Below are 20084 nucleotides of genomic sequence, written 5' to 3'. Positions count from 1 at the left end.
ATTTTTAGAGCATTTCATGCCAAAGCAGCAGAATAAACATTCTTTTCAAGAGTACATGGAACATTTTCCAGAATAGACCACAGGTTAAGCCACAATACAAATCCCAATAAATTTAAGAAGACGGAAATCATATCAAGCATCTTCGTTGATCACAATGGTATAAAACTAAAAACCAATTACAAAAAGAAAACTGAAAAATATACAAATATGTGGAGGCTAAATAATATGCTACTAAATAACAAATGGTTAACAAGATCAAGAAATAAATCAAAAGATACCTTGAGACAAATGAAAATGAAAACACAATGCCCCCACCACCCCCCCACAAATCTCTGGGACACAGCCAAAACAGTTCTAAGAGAGAAATTCATAGCAATATAAGCCAAACTCAAGAAATAAGAAAAAGTCTCAAACAATCTAACATTATACATAAAGGAAGTGGAAAAAAGAATAACAGACAAAGCCCAAAAGGAATAGAAAAAAGGAAATAATAGAGATCAGAGCAGAAATAAATGAAATAGTCTAAAAAAAAATACAAAAGATCAGTAAAACCAATAGCTAGTTCTTTGAAAAGATAAACAAAATTGATAACCCTTTAACCAGTTTCATCAAGAAAAAAATAAAATAAAATAAATCAGAAATGAAAGAGAAGTAAAAAAATGACACGACAGAAATACAGCGAATTATAAGAAAATACTACAAACAATTATATGGCAACAAATTGGACAGTTTAGAAGAAATGGATACCTTCCTAGAAATATAAAATCTTCCGAGACTAAGTTAGGAAAAAACAGACAATCTGAACAGACTGATAACTACTAATGAAATTGAAGCAGGAATTAAAATACTCCTAACAAACAAAAGTCCTAGACTGGATGGCTTCACAAGTGAATTTTATCAAACATGCAAAGAAGAATTAACACCTATCCTTCTCAAATTATTCCAAAAAATTCAAGAGGAGAGAAAGCTCCTAAGCATTTCTTTTTTTACGATGTCACCATTACCCTGATTCCAAAACCAGACAAAGACATTATAAAAAAAGAAAATTATAGGCCTACATCCCTAATGAACATAGATGAAAAAAAATCTTCAACAAAATATTACAAACCGAATCCAGCAATGCATTAAAAAGATCGTACATCATGCTCAAGTGCGATTTATTCCTGGGATGCAAAGTTGGTTCAATATCCACAAATCAATTAATGTGATATGTTACATAGACAAAACAAAGGATAAAAATCACATATTCACATCAATAGATGCAGAAAAGCATGTGAGAAAATCCAGCATCCATTTATGATAAAAATTCTCAGAAAAATGGGAATAGAGGGAACATACTTCGACATAATAAAGGCTATATATGACAAACCCACAACTAACATCATACTCAACATGGAAAAGCTGAAAGCTTTTTAAGACCAAGAACAAAACAAGGATGTCTACTTTCACCATTTCTATTCAAGTATTGAATGTCCCAGCCATAGCAATCAGACAAGAAAGAGAAATAAAAGGTATCCAAATTGGAAAGGAAGAAATAAAACTTTCACTATTTGTAGATGACATGACACTGTATATAGAGAACTCCCCAAATTTAAAAAAAACCAAACTATTAGAACTAATAAATGAATTAAGTGAAGTAATAGGATACAAAATTAAAATTCAGGAATCAGTTGCACTTTTATACACCAAAACTATCAGAAAGAGAAATTAAGAAAACAATCTCACAATCGCATCAAAAAATAAAATACCTAGGAATAAATTTAACCAAGAAGGTAAAAGACCTGTACTCGGAAAATTATAAGGCATTGAAGAAAAAAAATTGAAGATGACACATATAAATGGAAGCATGTACCATGTTCATGGATAGGAAGAATTAACATCATTAAAATGTACATACAACCCAAAGCAATCTATAGATTCAGTGCAATCTTTATCAAAATACCAATGGCATTTTTCACAGAACTAGAACAAATAATCCAAAAATTTATATGGAATCACAAAAGACTCTGAATAGCAATGGCAAGCTTGAAAAAGAAAAAAAAAAAAGTTGGAGGTATGAGGCTATCTGATATCAAACTATATTACAAGGCTATAGTAATCAAAATAGAATGCTACTGGCATAAAACAGACACACAGATCAATGGAACAAAACAGAGAGTCCAAAAATAAGTCCATGCCTATATGGTCATTTAATCTATGACAAAGGAGGCAAGAATATACAATAGAGTAAAGACAGTCTCTTCAATAAATGGTGTTGAGAAAACTGAAGAGATATATGTAAAAAAATGAAACAGACCACTTATTTACACCATACCCAGGAATAAAATCAAAATGGATTAAAGACTTAAATGTTAGACTCAACTCATAATACTCCTAGAAGACAGTAAAGGCAGTAAACTCTTTGACATTGTTCTTAGTAATATTTTTTCTGATATATCTCCTTGGTCAAGGAAAACAAAAGAAAAAAATAAACAAATGGAACTACATCAAGCTAGATACTTTTTGCATATCAAAGGAAATCATCAACAAAATGAAAAGACAACCTAACAAATGGGAGAAGATATTTGCCAATGATATATCCAATGAAAGGTTAGGATCCAAAAGTTCTAAAGAACTCATAGAGCTTAACACCAAAAAAAACAAATATTCCAATTAAATAATGGGCAGAGGACTTGAACAGACATTTCTTCAAAAGGACACACGGATGTCCAATAGACATATCAAAAATGCTCAACATCACTAATCACCAGAGAAATGAAAATTAAAACAACAATGAGATATCGCCTCACACCTGTGAGAATGGCTGTCATCAATAAATCACAAACAAGTGTCGGTGAGGATGTAAAAGAAAGGAAACCCTCGTTCACTATTGGGACTGAATACTGGTCCACTATGGAAAACAGTATGGAGTTTCTTCAAAAAATTAAAAATAGAACTACCTTATGACCCAGCAATTCCACTTCTGGGTAACTATCTAAAAAAGTCTAAAACACTAATTCAGAAAGATATATGCATCCCTATGTTCACTGCTTCATCATTTATAATAACCAAGATATGGAAGCAACTTAAGTGTCCATTAATAGATGACTGAATAAAGAAGATGTGGTACATGTATACAATGGAATATTACTCCGCCATAAGAAAGAATGAAATCTTACTATTTGTGACAACATGGATGGACCTGGAGGTTATTATGCTAAGTGAAATATGTCAGACAGAGAAAGACAAATACCATATGATTTGGCCTGTGGGTCAAATTTCACTTATTTGTGGAATCTAAAAAATAAAATAAACTAACAAATAAAACAAAAATAGACTCGTAGATACAGAAGACAAACTGCTGGTTGACAGATGAAAGGGCAGTTGCAAGGATTGGGTGGAAAAGGTGAAGGGATAAAGAAGTACAAATTGCAGTTACAAAATAGTCGCAGGTATGGAAAGTACAGCATATGGAATGTAGTCAATAATATTGTAATAACGACGCATGGTGCCAGGTGGGTACTAAACTTATTGGGGGATCACTTCATAAATTATATATATGCCTAACCACTATGTTGTACACCTGAAACTAATATAAAATAATATAGAATGTAAACTCTAATTAAAATAAAAATTAAAAAAAAAAAAAAAATATATATATATATATATATATATATATATATAGTTATATATATATATATATATATATATATATAAAACTAACTAAATAATAGAAAAAAATGTTTAAGGCCTAAATGAAGTTTATGAATCAGTCTTTCCTTGCTTCAATAATACTCCCCAGCAGTCCAGTGGGTATTTTTGAAAGATATGTTGACAAAAGAACATCCAGCCTAAGAAAACATCTTATTTATAAGAGTTTATTTGAACCAAACTGATGACAATTATTGGGAAGCAAAATCTCAACGGACTGAGAAAATGCTCTAGAGAATGGTAGTTTTGTAGCTTATTTTATACATTAGAATCAAAAAAGATTTGTAAAGGGGGTTACCTGCAATTCATTGGTATTAAATTAGGGAGGCAGGAGAAAGCAGAAGGGAAATCTCTGAGATTGGCTGAAAAGCAAAATGGAGAGACATACTTCTTTTACACTGGTGGGTACCAGATAGTTAACATTTACAGCACATAAAGATGGTATGTGGGCAACAAAATAACAATGTGGTCTTGTGTTCTGGTGCCAGTGATTGTGCCTTCCAGGGGTCTAGAAAAGTAGATTACTCTGACATTTCAAAGGTATGCTACCTTATATGCACAAAGACAATAGATAATTATAAAGTTAAAGAATGACATCTGTCCAGGAAGCTACAGGCCTAGGACGTGACTTTTCACTATAACCTTCTGTTTGTTAGAAATTTTTATTTCAGGCTACCTTGCGTGATTACTTTGCTCTTTGAGTTTGTAAAGCCCACCCGGCTGGCCTCCCCTGAGCTTGTCAGGTTTAGTATGTGGCCCCTTTTTCGTCCACAGATGCATTAACTCTTTTAGGCCGCTAGGGTGTCATTAGGTAAATCACTGCCTACAAAATGAGTTGTAAAACTGAGTAAACTTCTACTCCATTGCACTAACGGTAGTGTAGATGCCTTTAAGAGTTTACGTGATTTCTAAGAGTTCCAGAAAGCAACATAAACCAAGAGAGGGTCTCATCAAATCAGTGTCCTCTCAGCCATTTCTGTTTCACAAAAAGTAGACGCTTAACTCATTTGCTCATTCACTCAACAAACGTTCTTTGTGTCCCTGCTCAGGGACAAGTAAGAGTTAGGTGATGAGGGTACACCAAGTAAACACAAAATAAGAAAACTCCCTACCTTAAAAGATTCCCAGACCCTGAGGAGGTATATTCATGCCTCAAGCTCCATTTCTATTCTGGTGACTTAACCTGTCTTGACACTCTTGGAGGGTAGTTAAGTATTGTTCCTGTCTTCTCATTTAATCCTTCATCCCCTTTGGCAGTGAGGTGGAAACGAGACAGACCAGCTGCGAATTCTCCTTCCTCCTAGTATTCGTCATTTCTTAACCTCTAGTCATCTGTTAACTTGCCTGTAAAATTGTAGGTAATATTTAACATCTACTTTACAGGATTGTTGAGATGATTAAGAATAATGTAGGTAAAGTGCCTGGTATACAGTGATTGTTTGAAAAACAGTGGTAGCTATTTTAATAAGAAATGGAATGAGATAAAATAGTTGTCCAATAAGTAGTAGCTATTAAAATGGTAGTTCTTTGTCTTTAATCCCAAATTCATAGGGCTTGATGTATCAAGGTGAGGGTTAATGGATGTGGAGGACTATTTCCCCTGGTTCCTTTCTCATTCTGTATCATCTAAACCCTGTTTGTGCAAACCTTCCTGCTCTGTCCTAAGGAGCTCAGGGTGTGTCTGCTCCTCAGGCTGCCAAGTTCTACCTGCTGAAGCTTCCCGTGCAGCCAGAGGTCAAGCAGTTGGCAAAGTCAAGCCAGCCAGCTGCTGTGAAGTGATACTTCTGAAGGAAATCCTGGATCGTTCCTGTAAGGGAGTTGCACACTGCAGCCTGGATTAACCCAGGCTGTTCATCAGTGTGCCTCAGCTGCTCGTCCACTCTCTACCGGGCAGCTGGGCAAGAAACTCCAAGACCGCCACTCCCCACTGCCCAGAATGGCCAGAGGGAACACTAGGAATTCCTGATCAGTACAGGCTCTCTTTCCCAGAAAAGGGATTAAGCGTGCCCTGACAGAATTTACTCTTCCATCATTCTGTCTTGGGGTATGCAGTGGAAGAGAAAAGGGCCCCGAGCAGTCCATTCCCCCACCTCTTTAAAAATCCTTTTAAGCTGCTCCATTCCACCATCAACACTGGATCTGGTCAAACAATGTACTGGCATCAAATATGTCTGTACTCATATAAAATGAGGAATATAGTGCCAACCTCAAAGGGTTGTTAAAAGAAGTAAATGAACGATCACACGTGAAAGCATTTACCAAACTGCCTGGCACATGGTAAATACATAATCCATGCTAGTTTTCCCTTTTTCTTAATGATTTTGTAAGGTAGTATTGTGTAGTATGAGGAAAACAAGCTCATAAGTCTCTACGATAACACTCTCATTGTAGGTGACCAAAACCTGACTCAAACTAGATTAGTAAAATATTTTTTTAAAAAGGATTTATTGGCTCATGGAACCGATAGGCATGGCTAGAATTAGAGGCCCAAATGAAGTTTTCAGGGCTCAGTTTCCCTATCTTTTAGCTGGCTCTGCTTGGCTCTGATTCTTTTTGCTGTTGACTTTTCTCTCCTGCCACAGAAAGCATCTCTCCATGTGAGAAGGAAGACAGCCATGGGAATCATGATCCATAGGAAGAGGCACACATGCTCTCCCAGTGTCCACAAATTCGATCTCATGGCAGGACTTCAGCCCTTTGTGGGTCATGTGCTCATTCCTTAGACCAGGAATCAACAAACTATCAAACAACAAACTAAGACCCAGAGTCCAAATCCTGCCTGCCTTCTGCTTTTGGACAGTACATGAGCTAAGAATGGTTTTGTCATCACTAAATGGTTGGGGGAAAAAAAGGGTAATATTTTGTAACACTTGAAAATTATATGAAATTCAAATTTCAATGCCCATAAATTTAAGTTTTATTTGACACACCGCTGCCATTCATTTATGTATTGTCTATGTCTGTTTTCTGCTACAACAGAAGAATTGAGGAGTGGTGACAGGGACAATGGTATAGCCCACAAAGCCTAAACATTGTTATCTGCTCTTTACAGAAAAATTTTGCTAAACCTACTCTATACCAATCATGGTAAACAAGAAAACAGGATCTGATTGGCCAGATCTGAGTCATGTGCCCACCCTTGTAGCTAGGAGACGGATAAAGTAAGAAGAATAATATTTTATACTTTCTGAGCACTTACAGTGTCAGGTACTGCTGTAAGCACTTCATTTTTATCAGCTTATTTAATCTTTGCAGGAACCTTTATAATCCTCATTTGATAGACAAAGACACTAAGACACAGAAAAGTTAAGGAATCAATCTATGCAAAGTTACATAGCTAACGAATGGTAGAGCTGAAATTTGAACCAAGCTGTCTGGCTCCCAAGTTCACTCTCTGTCTGCTAGAACTCTTTGTTCTAGCAAAATAATGGGGATGGAAGTGGGTAGGATGGTTTCCCTGGGGAAAGAAGGGTGCTTGGGAAAATAAACAGCAGATATCCATAACAGTGCCACATCGATCTGAGTTTGAAAATCTTTTACTTAACTTCTTAGGACCTTAATATTTTCATGTGATATGAAATAGATAAGATCTGCCCTTTGGAGTAGCAATAATGATATTGGCTAACACTCACTGAGCACTAACTCTGGGCCAATACTAAGCATTTTATTAAGGAAACCAAAGGTTACACGGATTGCCCAGAATCACATGGCGAAGCAGTCTCAGGGCCCTGATCAGAAGCCAGGTCTATCTACTACCAGCACTGCCTCTCATCTGAGAGCATAAAGAGAGATAAGCTATCAAATGAATTTAGCAGAGAGCCTGACACATTGTAGGCATTAGATTAAGGTTAGTTTCTTTTCTTCCTCCTTCCTGACTTCCCATTCACATTATGGAAATATATTTGAGCAAGGAATCCATATGTAACCTTGAAGAGTCCTGTTGCTTCTATCTTTTAAGTAAAAAAAAAAAAAAAAAAAAAAAAAAAAAAAAAAAATTTAATCTCCCTTTAATCTGTCTTGCTGTCAAAAAGGCAGAGCAAAAATAGTAAAGGTTCAGAGAAAGGCAGTGAAAATAATTTATGGCATGGCAGAAGAGCATGCCATGGAAAGAGGAATTCCAAACCCTGGGATCATTTCATTTGGAAAGGAAAGCTCCCAGAGGCACAATGTTTACAGTATAATAAGCTGACGACAGGTATAGGAAAGGCTAATCAGGACCTGGCATTTACTTTTCCCCCCAAATACAAGAACCAGACTATTTAACGCATTGTATAATAGCCGTGTCACCTTCCACTTTGGAACACTATCAAAGTGAGCTTTACCCTCCCTTCCTACTGACTATGTGCCAAACCACACCTCCAGTCCCCATTAGTACACAAGACACTGCACTCTACACGTACTACTCAGAATCTGGTGATTCCTAGCTGGAAAGTGCATCGGGGCCATGCAGTCCAGCTTCTTCATTATAAATGAAATTGAAGCCCAGTAAGGTAAAATCATTTGTCCTAATCTGCATGGTGAGCTTATGGAACATCTAAATTTAACTTGGCCTTGGGGTTAGAGGAACATGATTGAGGTCATGGCAAGAACCATATGACCTTTCTGAGACTCAGTATCCCCGTTTTTAACATAGCTGGAGAATCAAATAACAAAACTGGCCTAATTCTCAGTTCAGTGTATTGTGGCTTAATTCTCAGTTCAGTGCTTTGTCCTCTAAGTCATTCTGCTCCTTAGAATTACCTGATGTAGAAAAAGAGTGCAATGCTCGGTTGTTGAAAAAAAATAGGAAGAAGCAGCACCCCTCGCCCCCCTTTACTTCCCCTCACCAACAATACAGTACAAACTTCAAAAGAAACCAGCCTGAAAATGGTGAACACTAGACTCAGAGACTTTTCCCGGAGTGGAACCCTGCGGTCAGATACTGGCCAGGGCAATCCTTGAACAACTTGGTTGCCATCCAAGTCTGTTTTCAGTGGGGAATAAAGTTCATGTTTTGGAGGCAGTATCCTTGACTTTTTTATCCTGTTATTCAAATATTTCCTAATAATCTTCGGCATTTATACACTCAAGAGACCTTGAAGGAAAAGGATGCAGGACTTCAGTCTTTTTTCCTTCCTTTTGCTAATGAATAGATGTTTTCTTTCTGAATTCGCTGGCCCTATCACCCTATTTTTTTTTTTTTCCAAACTCGAATAACCCTACAAATAGAAAAATGTAAGTTGTCAAGTTTTGGTTTGGATTTAATGCTATGAGTGCCTTTTCAACATGAAAAATCTAAGTATAGAGCAACTGAAATTTCAGCAAATACACACATAATACATAAATTTGTTGGGATAAGTGTGGTTGCTTCTGGTGCCACCTGTTGGTCATACTTTAAGATTGAACTATATGCAGTATTACTTGTCATGAAGGATATAAAGTGGAATTTATGCTGTAGCACTCAGAGTTATGTATTTCAGCAGGCTGGCCAAATGCTAAAATATGGTGACTGCCGCTTGAACTTTATTTTTAGTTACAACTATTAAAACTGTAGTACTATTTTGCTATGTGATTTTTGCTTTGGTTTGCTCACCAATTAAATGTGTAGAAAGGAATGTATAATGAGGCATTATCTCTGGGAACTCCAAGATTAATGAACCAACACTCAGATTCAAGCAATATTTGTGTCTTAGGATTCAGGACTGGTGTTGGCGCCCTATCCAGATCCCTTTTATCAACTAGTGCACCCAGGCAGTCTCCCAGAACTGCTGGGAGAGTTGGCTAATAGAACCCACAATTATCCCCTTCTCTGGAGAATTATCCTTGGCTAAGATGAAGCCACTTGGACCAGGAAGTTGCTACATATACATGGTTTCCACAGCCAGTGGCCAAAAACTGCCTGCCCTGGTGGGTACAAAAGGCCAGCCCTCCTAACCTTAAGGTAAGACTAACTCTGTGGTGCAATTTGTGCTCCAAAGCTCCCCATGGGATCAAGCCAAAGCTAGGTTCCAACCGAAGCCAAAACCTTGTTTAGCCCCCTTTCCCTCTCCTATCTTGTTTCTCATTCTCTTCCTCCTTGAAAACACTGGATAAATCACTTTAACACAACTCATCTCAGACTCTGCTTCTAAGGAACCAGATCTAAGACGAGAACTAGTAAAAAAATCTATCTTCATACTGAGGAAAACTATGAGAGCAAAACAGCTCTTTGAGTCTGTGAATGTGGTTTTTCCAACATGCTTGGGAAGCAAATGCTAGACAAAGTAACTCTTCTCCATAGTCAGCAAAGCCCAGACTGAAGGATGACAGCAGTGACACTGTACTGTGAGACCCAAAGACCTGGGCAATGATATAAAATAGATCTTTGAAATGGCACAATGCCTAAGTTTTCTGAGAAATGCATTTTGTTTCAAAATAGTACATCCATGCTGGCTAATGAAGATCTAGTGCTCCCAGGGGCAATGAAAAATAACCTGAAATCAGAGGGCTTGAGGCTTTACACATTTCTACATCAGCTGGAGAAGCCAAGTCTTTTTGGTTTGTGCCAAAGGAGAACCTTGGGAAAAGGAAAAAACTCTGCCAGAGGACAATTTTGGAAATCTCAAGAATTGTTGGTTAATTTAATTGAGTTTTGGGTGAAGTTCCAGCTGGTTCCCCGGATGTGGCCGTGCCAAGTAGGAAGATGGGAACTTTGGGTATAGTAAGGCCTGGGTTTGACTTCTCCTCCACTTACCAACTCAGTTTCCTCATCTACAAAATGGGGATCATAATATTTACCTCTCAAAGTCGTTGGGAAGGGTGCAGTTAGATATAGTGTCAATTCAGCACCTGGTATGTACTAGTCAGAGAATAAAGGGTAGCTATTTTTTTGCACTAGAACTATAGCATCTACTGATTGGTATAACCTGTCTCATGAATAAAAGTAATATTTTTGGCTTGTTTATTTATTTGACTTATTTTGAACCCAATGGAAAAAGGGATGCTGTTAATTTAGGGCTCAATCGGAGACCCCCAAAAGCTATTTTTTTAAATTAATCTTCAGATTACTATGATCTTCATTTGGTAAAAAACAATGGGATGGTCTCATATAACATAAGGCCCTCCGGTATGGTTGGAAGATTGTACAGTCAGTGTACAGAGGCACCCTATTGTGAAAAGTGGGGCTAAAATCTAGCCTTCTCTCTCTCGCCACGCCATGAATCCCCATAGACAGTATCCACCTAGAGGAGATAATTTTACTAGTTTTCACAGAGAATGGGCTAGAGGCAGCCCTGACATTGCACATGCCCTCTGTTCAAGGTTAAGGTTCCTCGTGTGGGCAGAGGGGACCATGAGCAAGGACCTCCTGAAGAGAATAGCTAAGCATCATGCTCTCGAGACCAAACTTCGCCCACATACATGCCCCACCTTCACAGACAAAGCCTGACAAAGACATTTTAGGCCATAATAGGTAGCTGGCAGGAGTTTCCTCAAAATATCACGCCTACCTCAGATGTTTCTGTATCAGTAAGAGTCAAGGTAGGGTCTGAAAAATTACCGACATCATCATTTGGAGTACTTGACAGAAAATGCAATTTCCTGAGGCATACCGCTGATCCTCTAGATTCTAGAATATTTAGAGCTTAAATTAGGAAATAGCTGTTGAAATGATATTAATCACTTCTTTACAGGTTTACTGACCATGAAGAAGAGTTTCTTGGTCAAGGATTCCCTTCATTCACAAAGTCTACATGGAAGGCAGGGTAAATAGTTGAATGTTCCTTAGAGAGACTCTTCCTCTTGGAAGAAGCCCAAAGGTACAAACAGCCACAGGTTTCCTTTTCCTTGATAACCTCCTTCCACTCCACACCCCATTCCCCTAACACATGGACAAAATTATCTCTCATAGGGATCCTTCTCTCTCTCTTTCTTGTTTCTGATGTATGGTATATAGAAGAACATATCCTCTAGCAGGAAGAGACATCTAGCTGATAGCTGTCTATCCTTAAAATTCTTGTTTACTTTTTAGAATCACATTTAGTATTTTCTATTGCTCTTCCTAGAGCCCTGAGTTACCCAAGTCTTTCCAAGCAACCTAATTCTGTCCTTGGTGGCAAACCTAACAGTCAGGAATGTCCATATGATGGGTTATTAAGTTAATAATGCCTTCAATATAGCACAGGCCTTACATAATAGCAGTTAACATGTAAGCACATGATTCTTGAAATAAGGTTTGCCAATCAAAGAAGAAAACTGAACCAACGACTTACTGTGAAGTACACATCTAGAGTTGTATAAAGTTCACTTTGCTAAGTTCCTAGGTAATTACTTCCAAGTAAGCATCAGTGAAGAAGAAATCCATTAAGAGATATAGTCTAAGACATATTCAACACTTATGCTAGGAGCTAGAGCTAGAGATTAATTAAAAGTCGTCTCAGTCTTCAAGAAATTCACAGTATAGTAGCAGAATGCCTATGGGAACACTCTGTGACAAAAGACAAACAAAAGGGATTATCATTATTAAGGAGAGAGTCTTACACTATAACTTGGATGCTGAGATGAGAACGAATATTTATTGACCACTGTTAAATATTCACAACAATTCTATTGGCTTGATTGCTGGGTCAGTTATCACGCCTTCAGGTGCAAGAAATAGGAAACCCAACTAAAAGTGGCTTAAACAAGAAGAAGAATGTATGATCTCACTTAACCACAAGTCCAGACATAGGATTATTTAAGTTGATTAATTCAATAGCTCAATCATATCTGCAAAAACTCAGATTCTTTCCATCTTTCCACTGTTTCATTATGTGTGTGTGTGTGAGAGAGAGAGAGAGAGAGAGAGAGAGAGAGAGAGAGAGAGAGAGAGAGAGAGGTGTATTATAATGAATTGGATATGGAGGCTGACTGCATGGTGAATTGGCAAGCTGAAGACCCAGGAGAGATGATGGTGCGATTCCAGTGTGAATGCTACCAGTTTTGAGACCCAGAAAGAGCTAATAGTTCAGTTCAAATCTGAAGGCAGGAAAAAATCAATGTCCTAGCTTAAAGGCAGTAAAGCAGAAGGAATTTTCTCATTTCAGGGAAGGGTCAGCCTTTCTATTCTCTTTAGACCCTCAACTGATTAGATGAGGTCCACTCTCATTAGGGAGGGAAATCTACTTTACTTGGTCTATTGATTTAAATGTTAAACTCATCCAAAAAAATACCCTCACAAAAATACCCAGAATAATGTTTGACCAAATATCTGGGTATCCCAGATATTTGACACATAAAATTAACCATACATTCATTTTCAGCATTTAGTCTACACTCTTTTTTGGTAGCAAGATGGCAGCAACAGTTAAGCTGAAGTATGAAGAGGCAGATCTTAGGGAAAACATCCCAAAAGATGACCTTTCAAACCTACTCCCCATTTCTACTTCATCTCATTGGCTAGAATTATGTCATATGCTCATTCCTTAACCACTCACTTGCAATGGGAAAGATCTACCCTCTCCCCTAGGACTAGGAGAGAGATTCTCTTCCTCTGAAGCAACTGACATATTGTTGTTAGAAAGGAAAAAGGTTTGGATTGGGCAAGAAGGGGTAGGGGGAGGCTATTAGCTAAACAACCAACAGCGTCTGCCATAATTTCTATTATCCCCATTTTAAAGATGTAGATACTGAGGGTCAGAAAGATAGTTTGTCAGTAAATATCACAAAGCTAGTAAACTGTCACGTTAAAATTTCCAAACAGATTTCTTTGGTCCTAATTTGCTTGCTCTATTTGCTGGACTATTTGTGGATAGGCCTAACTCTACCTACTCTGTCACCGTGGGCAAGCACCTTAGTCTTCTCAAATCTTTTCTGTCACTGACAGACATAACAACAGTTTTTATCTTTTAGAGTATCATATTAACTTAGTGTATGCACAGCAATTTAACTCTTACTTCCTGCCCTACCATAGTATCAAGAGCCACATACTGTACAAATCCAGAGGGCCCTATTCACCTAGAACAGAAGATAAATTATGCCCCAGGAATTTCATATAGCATCACCCTTACTAAGAGGCACAGAAAATTTATCTCTAGCATGAGGAGTGGAGAAATCTGGACGTAAGTACCACAACACGGGCAAGTTTTAACTTAATGCCACAACAAATAGATGAAGGAAAGCTAACAGAATTTTCCAAGCCCTTTGGTAAGGACCTTCATATATTCTCACCAAAGCCCTAGGGCAATAAAGAAATTTTATGATTGCCTTTGCTTTTCCTGTAGATAGTAACTATGATAGGGCTTAATTCTAAGAAGGAAACAGAATGCCCTAATTTCCTTGCTGGAACACACTGTCAGTCATTCAACATCGTTTCCCAGGGGCTCATTGTGTTCCTCGTGTTCTAAGTGCCAAGGCTTCAGCCTGATGTAGTTAAGTACTGATCTGTGAAGTCAGAAGGCCTGGGTTCTAGACTTGTTTCATGTCTAGCTAGCAATATCAAAGTAAACAGTCAATTAACATTTCCATTTCCCTTTGTATCCACATTTATCTGCAAATGAGGTGATAAAGTAGACTCCTTGGTCTCTAAGAGTATCTTCCAGTTCTGACATTCTCTGAGCTATGTAACTCCTACAGTTCTGGCCTCATGGGGATGCTATAATTCAGTCTTCATTAGTAGGGATGCCTTGGCTCATCCCTCAAGGGAGGCTTAGCCAGTCACAGAAGCAGAAATGAGAAAGTCATCTGATACAGCTTTTCCGAAATACAACGTTTGGATAAGGAGGACGGAGAAAAGGGATGGCTGAGGTAGAGGACGGATTGGCCACTCTGAAGGACAGGCAGGCAAGACAGGTCTAGTCATTCTTAGTGTATGAGTAGTATTATTCACTCACATGTGTGGCAGTATTATTGAAAAAGAGAAAAGGCCTGGTTATACAGGGTAATCTATGACCTAGCTCCCTGTATGTGAAGTCTGAAGCCTCAGGTTCGATTGCTGGTTTCCACAGCAATTCTGGTTTTCTGGGCAAGGAGGTAGAAAGAAGGCAGCGTGATGTAGTAGAAAGAGTCCTGGAGGCAGGGTAAAGGATATCTAGTTACCCCAAGATACCCCATCTTGGATAAATCATATCCACCCTCTGGGTCTCAGCTTCTTTACCTGTTAAGTGGGGTTCAACATTCCTTCTCAGTCTCTGGTAGTCTAAAAGATGTTACTAGCTTCTACCATTTCTTTGCACATACCTGAAAACTGTTTTCCTAAAATACGTCCTTTCTTCTCATTTTAGAATAAAAATGAAACCCCAGGTATGGATTCTCAAAGCCAAAAGGGATAATGAAGAAAAACTAAGGTAGCAAGGCCTAAAATTCAGCCAAATTCTTGAAACTGGAAAACTGAGGGCTACGGAAGGAAAATCAGATAAAAATGCAGGCATCTGGAAATTCCCAGGATGTGATAAATGAGTCATCCTTAATATTTGCCATGTTTTTGGGAGCAATTTAGTTACCTTAGCAGCACATACTATAAGGACTCAATATATCCGTATTTGTTAATTAACTTTATTCTGATGACTAAGCAAAGAGCTAGCTGATTATCAAAGGTTCCTTGCAGTTTTAACATGCTATGATACATTTTGCACCCAGAGGACTCTCGTGGAGGCAACAAAGTGGCTACAGTAGGATGCATAATGGTCAGAAGCACAGGCCGTGGAGGCAGGAGGACCTGTGCTGGAATATTAACTCTGCCATTTACTGTGGGACCTCAGGCAAGTTTCTTTACCTCTCATGGACTGTTTCCTCAACTGTAAAATGGGGAGAACAATAGTAGGCACTACACAGGTTTGTTCATTTAGCAAATATTTACTGAGTACCTGCTAGGCATTAGGGATATGCTGGTAAATAAGACAGTTAAGACCCTGTCCTCGTGGAAATTCTTCTTAGTTAGGAGAGATGACATTAACAAACAAGCAATTAAATTACCAGGACAGTGTCAGACATGGGAAAATGTCATGAAGAAAATAAAACAGGGCTAAGTAGTGAGTGACTGTAGGGAGGCTAAGACGTGAATGTTCAGAGAAAACCTCTCAGAAGAAATTACATTTGTCAGGAAGAGCAGCCATGGGAAGGGGATGTTTTATTTAAAGGAGACAGCAAAGGCCCTACCGCGGGAACCAGTTGGACACATTTTAGGAAAAGGGGAAAGGTCACTGTAGCTGGAGTGTGGTGAGCAAGGCAGAAAATGTGACAAAGGTGAGGGGAGATCGGGTCAGATCTTACAGGACTTCATAGGCCTGAAAAATTTTATTCCAACAACCACGGGAAACCACTAACAGGTTTTCAATAAAGAATTTATAATAAGGATTAGATCTTACAAAACTGTGGAAGCCAGCAGAGCACTCTAGGCAAAACCTTGCCTTTGGTCCTGGTATTGGGCCCGAAGTCACTATAGATTAGCCAAGATTGCAACCAAGGAGGAAAACTGAGAACAAAGTTTGGGAAGTCAAGGGCAAATTGGAACCCATGTCTGTCCCTAATCACCTCTACTCTTGATGATGCAAGTAACCTACAGAAGCTCGAGATCTTAGCCATGGAGCCACTAGCACACCTAGCCCATGACTCAGAGAACCTGAAGGAGACAGCTCCCGGAGCTTTCTCAGATCAAGTGAACCAGTAGATTAGAGACAATGTGTGTGAGATGCCACTATGCCTGGCATCCAACACTGACTTTCAAAGCATAAAATGCTACTTCGCTTCCACTTCCCCAGTCTTGTACCAATCCCAATTTCTCTTGTGGCCAATCCCAATCTGGAATCATGTGGAGAAGGGACTTCTGGGAAATATAGTTACACTTAAGAACTGTTACTTGCTCTTTTGTGGCCTCTGATTCCTCCACTTTGAGCAAGATTAGTGTTCCCTTTTGCTTTACTCAGTACACACATTTTTGTTTTATAACTAGTTTGGAAGCAAGGGAAGATGTACCCAGACTATCTCTAAACTTATGGGATGTGGCATGGCTTCTCCCTATGCTTGTTGTTCCACAGTAAATTCCCAATCCTTATGAGGTTTTGGCCCATTGAATTTTCCCCTCAAAAACTAAACAGGATAATAATGAACCACTTTCTTGCATTTTCTATCAAGACAGGTCTTTGTGAGTTCTAAATGTTCTGTCCAGATTCAATGAAGCTGGTTTCTTCATGAGTGGTTGGAATAAGACTTTTCTTGGAAGCTACTGAATATGGATTAGTTGGATTGTTTCACAGAAAATGAAAAGCAGGCTGTGGGGTGACTACTTCAGCACTTAATTGGGTTAGCAAAAAACTGCAAATTGAGAGGTTTTCCTCAGGAGCCAAAGGCTGTTTACGGGCCCCCACCCCCTAGGTGGTGGTTTTTAACCTAAAGGATAGTCTTCAAATGCAGCCTTTAATTTAGGGATCATTACAAGAATCTATTAGAGCAGAAAATGTCAGGTTGAAAAATTAATACATCACAGGAGTTAATTAGAACTCAGCCTCTCATTAGATGCAAATGGGGAGCCCTCCAACTGCCCACCAACCCCCTGAAGTCATGTTTGTTACAGCTCCTTAGAGAGCTGCCCATCTTTACTACTCAGAGAGTGGATGCTGGAAGTGCCTAGGCACTCATGCCAGAGCCACTAGGGGCCCATGGCCTGCCTTCTAGGTTCATGGAAGGCCTTATTCTCATGCTCCTATACTCTGCTCCTCTCCTAAGTGCCCTGCATGTCACAGGGTGAAGAGCCCTCTGCCTGGAAGTGTTTTCTGCAACAAAGACAAACATGCCATGCCTGTCACCAGAAGCAGACTGGCGACTATGTAAACCACTCTGTGAGAGGGAGGCTGAGGGGCTCCAGGCCATTCAGACTTAGCTCTAAGTTGTGGTCTTTGTTTTCTTTCCACATTCACACTGAAATGTGATTCCCCTGGCTTTCTTTTTTGGAAAATAACTGAGATGAGTTCTATGAAGGGAAAGAAAAGCTGTTGACAGGAAAAGCTTCTGAAGGGGAAGGGGTTTCTTCAAGTGTTCTCAAAGGAGACAGTTGCTTCAAGCAAGCTGAGGCAGGGATGCCAGGTATAAGAGGCCCAGTTCACAAAAGAGTCATCTTTAACTACGGAGTAAGCCGAGTGTCAAGTGTGTCCTCTGTGAGAGCAGTACCATGCACTGCACGCAGACTTTTGGGCCAGCCAGACATGAATCTGAGTCCTCTGTCACTTACTTTTTGATATTGGGCAAACTGCTTAACCTCTCAGAAAATCGGTTTCTCAAGCTGTTGTGGGAAATAAACACAAAATATGCGTATGAAGCATGTCGCACAGTACCTGGCACAGGTCATCGATCCTCTTAGCAGCCCTCTGAACTTAGCTACCTTTGCTTTCAATTTACCCACAATTATCTCTCTGTGCACTTACCACATTGAGTTACAGTTATTTATTCTTTGCCTCCTCCTGTTCCTAGAGGGTGGGGGTCATCTTTTCATTTGATTCATGAATCTAATCATTTATCCATTTCTGCATTACTCAGCACAGGTACACAGAAAGTTCAATCCTATTGCTGAGTATGTAGATTTCTAGCTGGGAACTTTTTGGGGGAAGCAACTCTGTTCCCCATCTTTGAAAGGCCTCCGTTGGGCCCTAGTTTGACTGATCTTTCATTTTTTAACTATTACTTTGGTTCTAGCCTCAGTTTCTTCATCTCTTTAAGGGGCTAATGGAGTCTCCTTCCCTAGGAGATGATGATGATGCAACTTCTATGTGCCCAACACTGTTTTAAGCCAAATACCAAAAACGGTGATTCCAGTATTTCCCTCAGCCAAGTCTACCTGCCAACATAAGAAAACTAAAAGTACAAAACAGAATATGAGCACCACACTAGACATCCTTCCAACTTATATCCAGCCTCTGCCATATGCCAGACTTAGCTGAAATGGAAGGATACAAACTTGCACAGAAACGCCGTCCCTGTCACCAAGCACCAGGAAACCAGTGGCAAGTGTTGGACAAAACAATCTCAGAAAGACAGTATAAAGCTCTTTACCCAAGTCCCCAGACCTGGTCTATGGGAGATGTCTGTCATCTGGAAAGACAGATGCTGGAAAGCAGGAGGCTGTCCCACAATAACCAAGATATTCAGCAGTTACTTCGTGCCAGACACTGTGCTAAATGATTTACAGGCATTATCTCATTCGATTCTTAGAACAATGTCTGAAGTAGACGTTAGAACAATTGTGTGAAGTAGACGTGAACCTCATTTTACAGATGGCCAGTTCGAGGCTCAGAGACGTGCAGTATCTTGACCACAGTAAAGTAACAAGTAAGCGGTGTAGGAATCCACCTGCTGAGGGTTCCACTGGTAAATCCGAGAGGGTGAACTAGCTCAAAGCTCCGTCCCAGGGGTGTGGGTGGGGGTGGAGAGGGTTGGGAATGAGAGAGGGGAAAGTTGGATAGAAACGTGGGTCTCATGTTCCCCAGATCCCCGACGCAGAAGCAGAAGCACAATAAGTTAGTAAGCAGGCTGCAGGGGAGGGATGCCTAGGAGGCTGGGGGAAGGGAGCCCCGGTGGTTGTGCGCCTTCTTGGCACCCCCAACGCCCCTGCTCTTGCACAGGTCATGCCTCTCCCCTCGTGCCTTCTCACCCTCCCAACCTTATTTAGAAACCGTGTCCCCGAGACAGGAAGGGCGGCGGGCCGAGAAGCACGGAGCGTCCCGGTCTCATTTCCTTTCGAATCCCCCTGTGGAATTTCATTTCATACGGTGAGGAAATCGGAGCGCGAGACCGTCGGCTGGTCGGCTGCTCGGGGGCGCCTCCCCCACTCGTGGCTGCAGACAGGCAGCTCCCAGGCGCAGGTCCGCCCAGCCTGGGGGCGGGGAGAGGGGCCCCGGCTCCAACCCAAGCAAGAGTGAAAATAGCAGCGAGCTCGCGCTGTACCAGGCACCGTGCTAAGCGTTTTACGCATTATCTCTAATCCTCCCAAGTCTCTTTACGGATGAGGAAACCGATGCCCAGAGGTTGAGCAATTCGCTCAAAGTCACACAGCTGAGATTTAAAGCCACAATCTCTGTAAATTTCGTGTTCTTTGTGTACGTTTATCTTCCTGAGGGGGAGGTGGCCACGGGCCGAGATGACAGCTGGAAGAAGAAAAGGAAAGAGAGCCCACCGATCTGGGAGCACTTCTCACCTGAGAGAGGAGGGGGCAGGCTCGCGGGGCCGGAGCGACTCACATCTAAACCCGCCTGGCCCCTGAATGCCGCGAACCCGGTGGGAGGAAAGTGAGAGCCGAGAAGCGGGGCGGGGCGCTCACGGGAGGAAGGGAGGGACTGCGGAGGGCAGCCGGTGGGCGGGGCCTGGCCCCGCCTGCAGCAGAGCGGCCCCGCCCCTCGCTGCCCACGGCGCCTGGCCATTGGAGAGGCGCGCTGCCCGTCCCGCCCCGCCACCGCCCAGCGAACCTCTAGCAC

At 40.4% G+C, this 20084-nt stretch overlaps 1 protein-coding gene across 2 annotated transcripts in view; it reads right to left on the bottom strand.

The window, feature by feature from the left end:
- The window catches only part of TMEM135 (transmembrane protein 135), a 256996-nt gene extending 237097 nt beyond the window's left edge, over positions 1-19899 (bottom strand). The window contains exon 1 of one of the 2 annotated variants that reach the window (XM_039848281.1): positions 19808-19899. The gene's annotated coding sequence lies outside the window, so the exon portion shown is untranslated. Of the gene's footprint in view, positions 1-4802; positions 4942-19807 lie in introns of those variants that run through there. The other variant, XM_039848280.1, reaches the window with a different exon arrangement.
- Between the last annotated feature and the right edge of the window lie 185 nt (positions 19900-20084).

This window comes from Pteropus medius, unplaced genomic scaffold, assembly GCF_902729225.1.
Source record: "Pteropus medius unplaced genomic scaffold, Ma_sr-lr_union100, whole genome shotgun sequence".
In the NCBI taxonomy this organism is placed as follows: Eukaryota; Metazoa; Chordata; class Mammalia; order Chiroptera; family Pteropodidae; genus Pteropus; species Pteropus medius.
The sequence above is the reverse complement of the archived record's forward strand: the minus strand, read 5'-3'. Positions and strand labels throughout refer to the sequence as shown.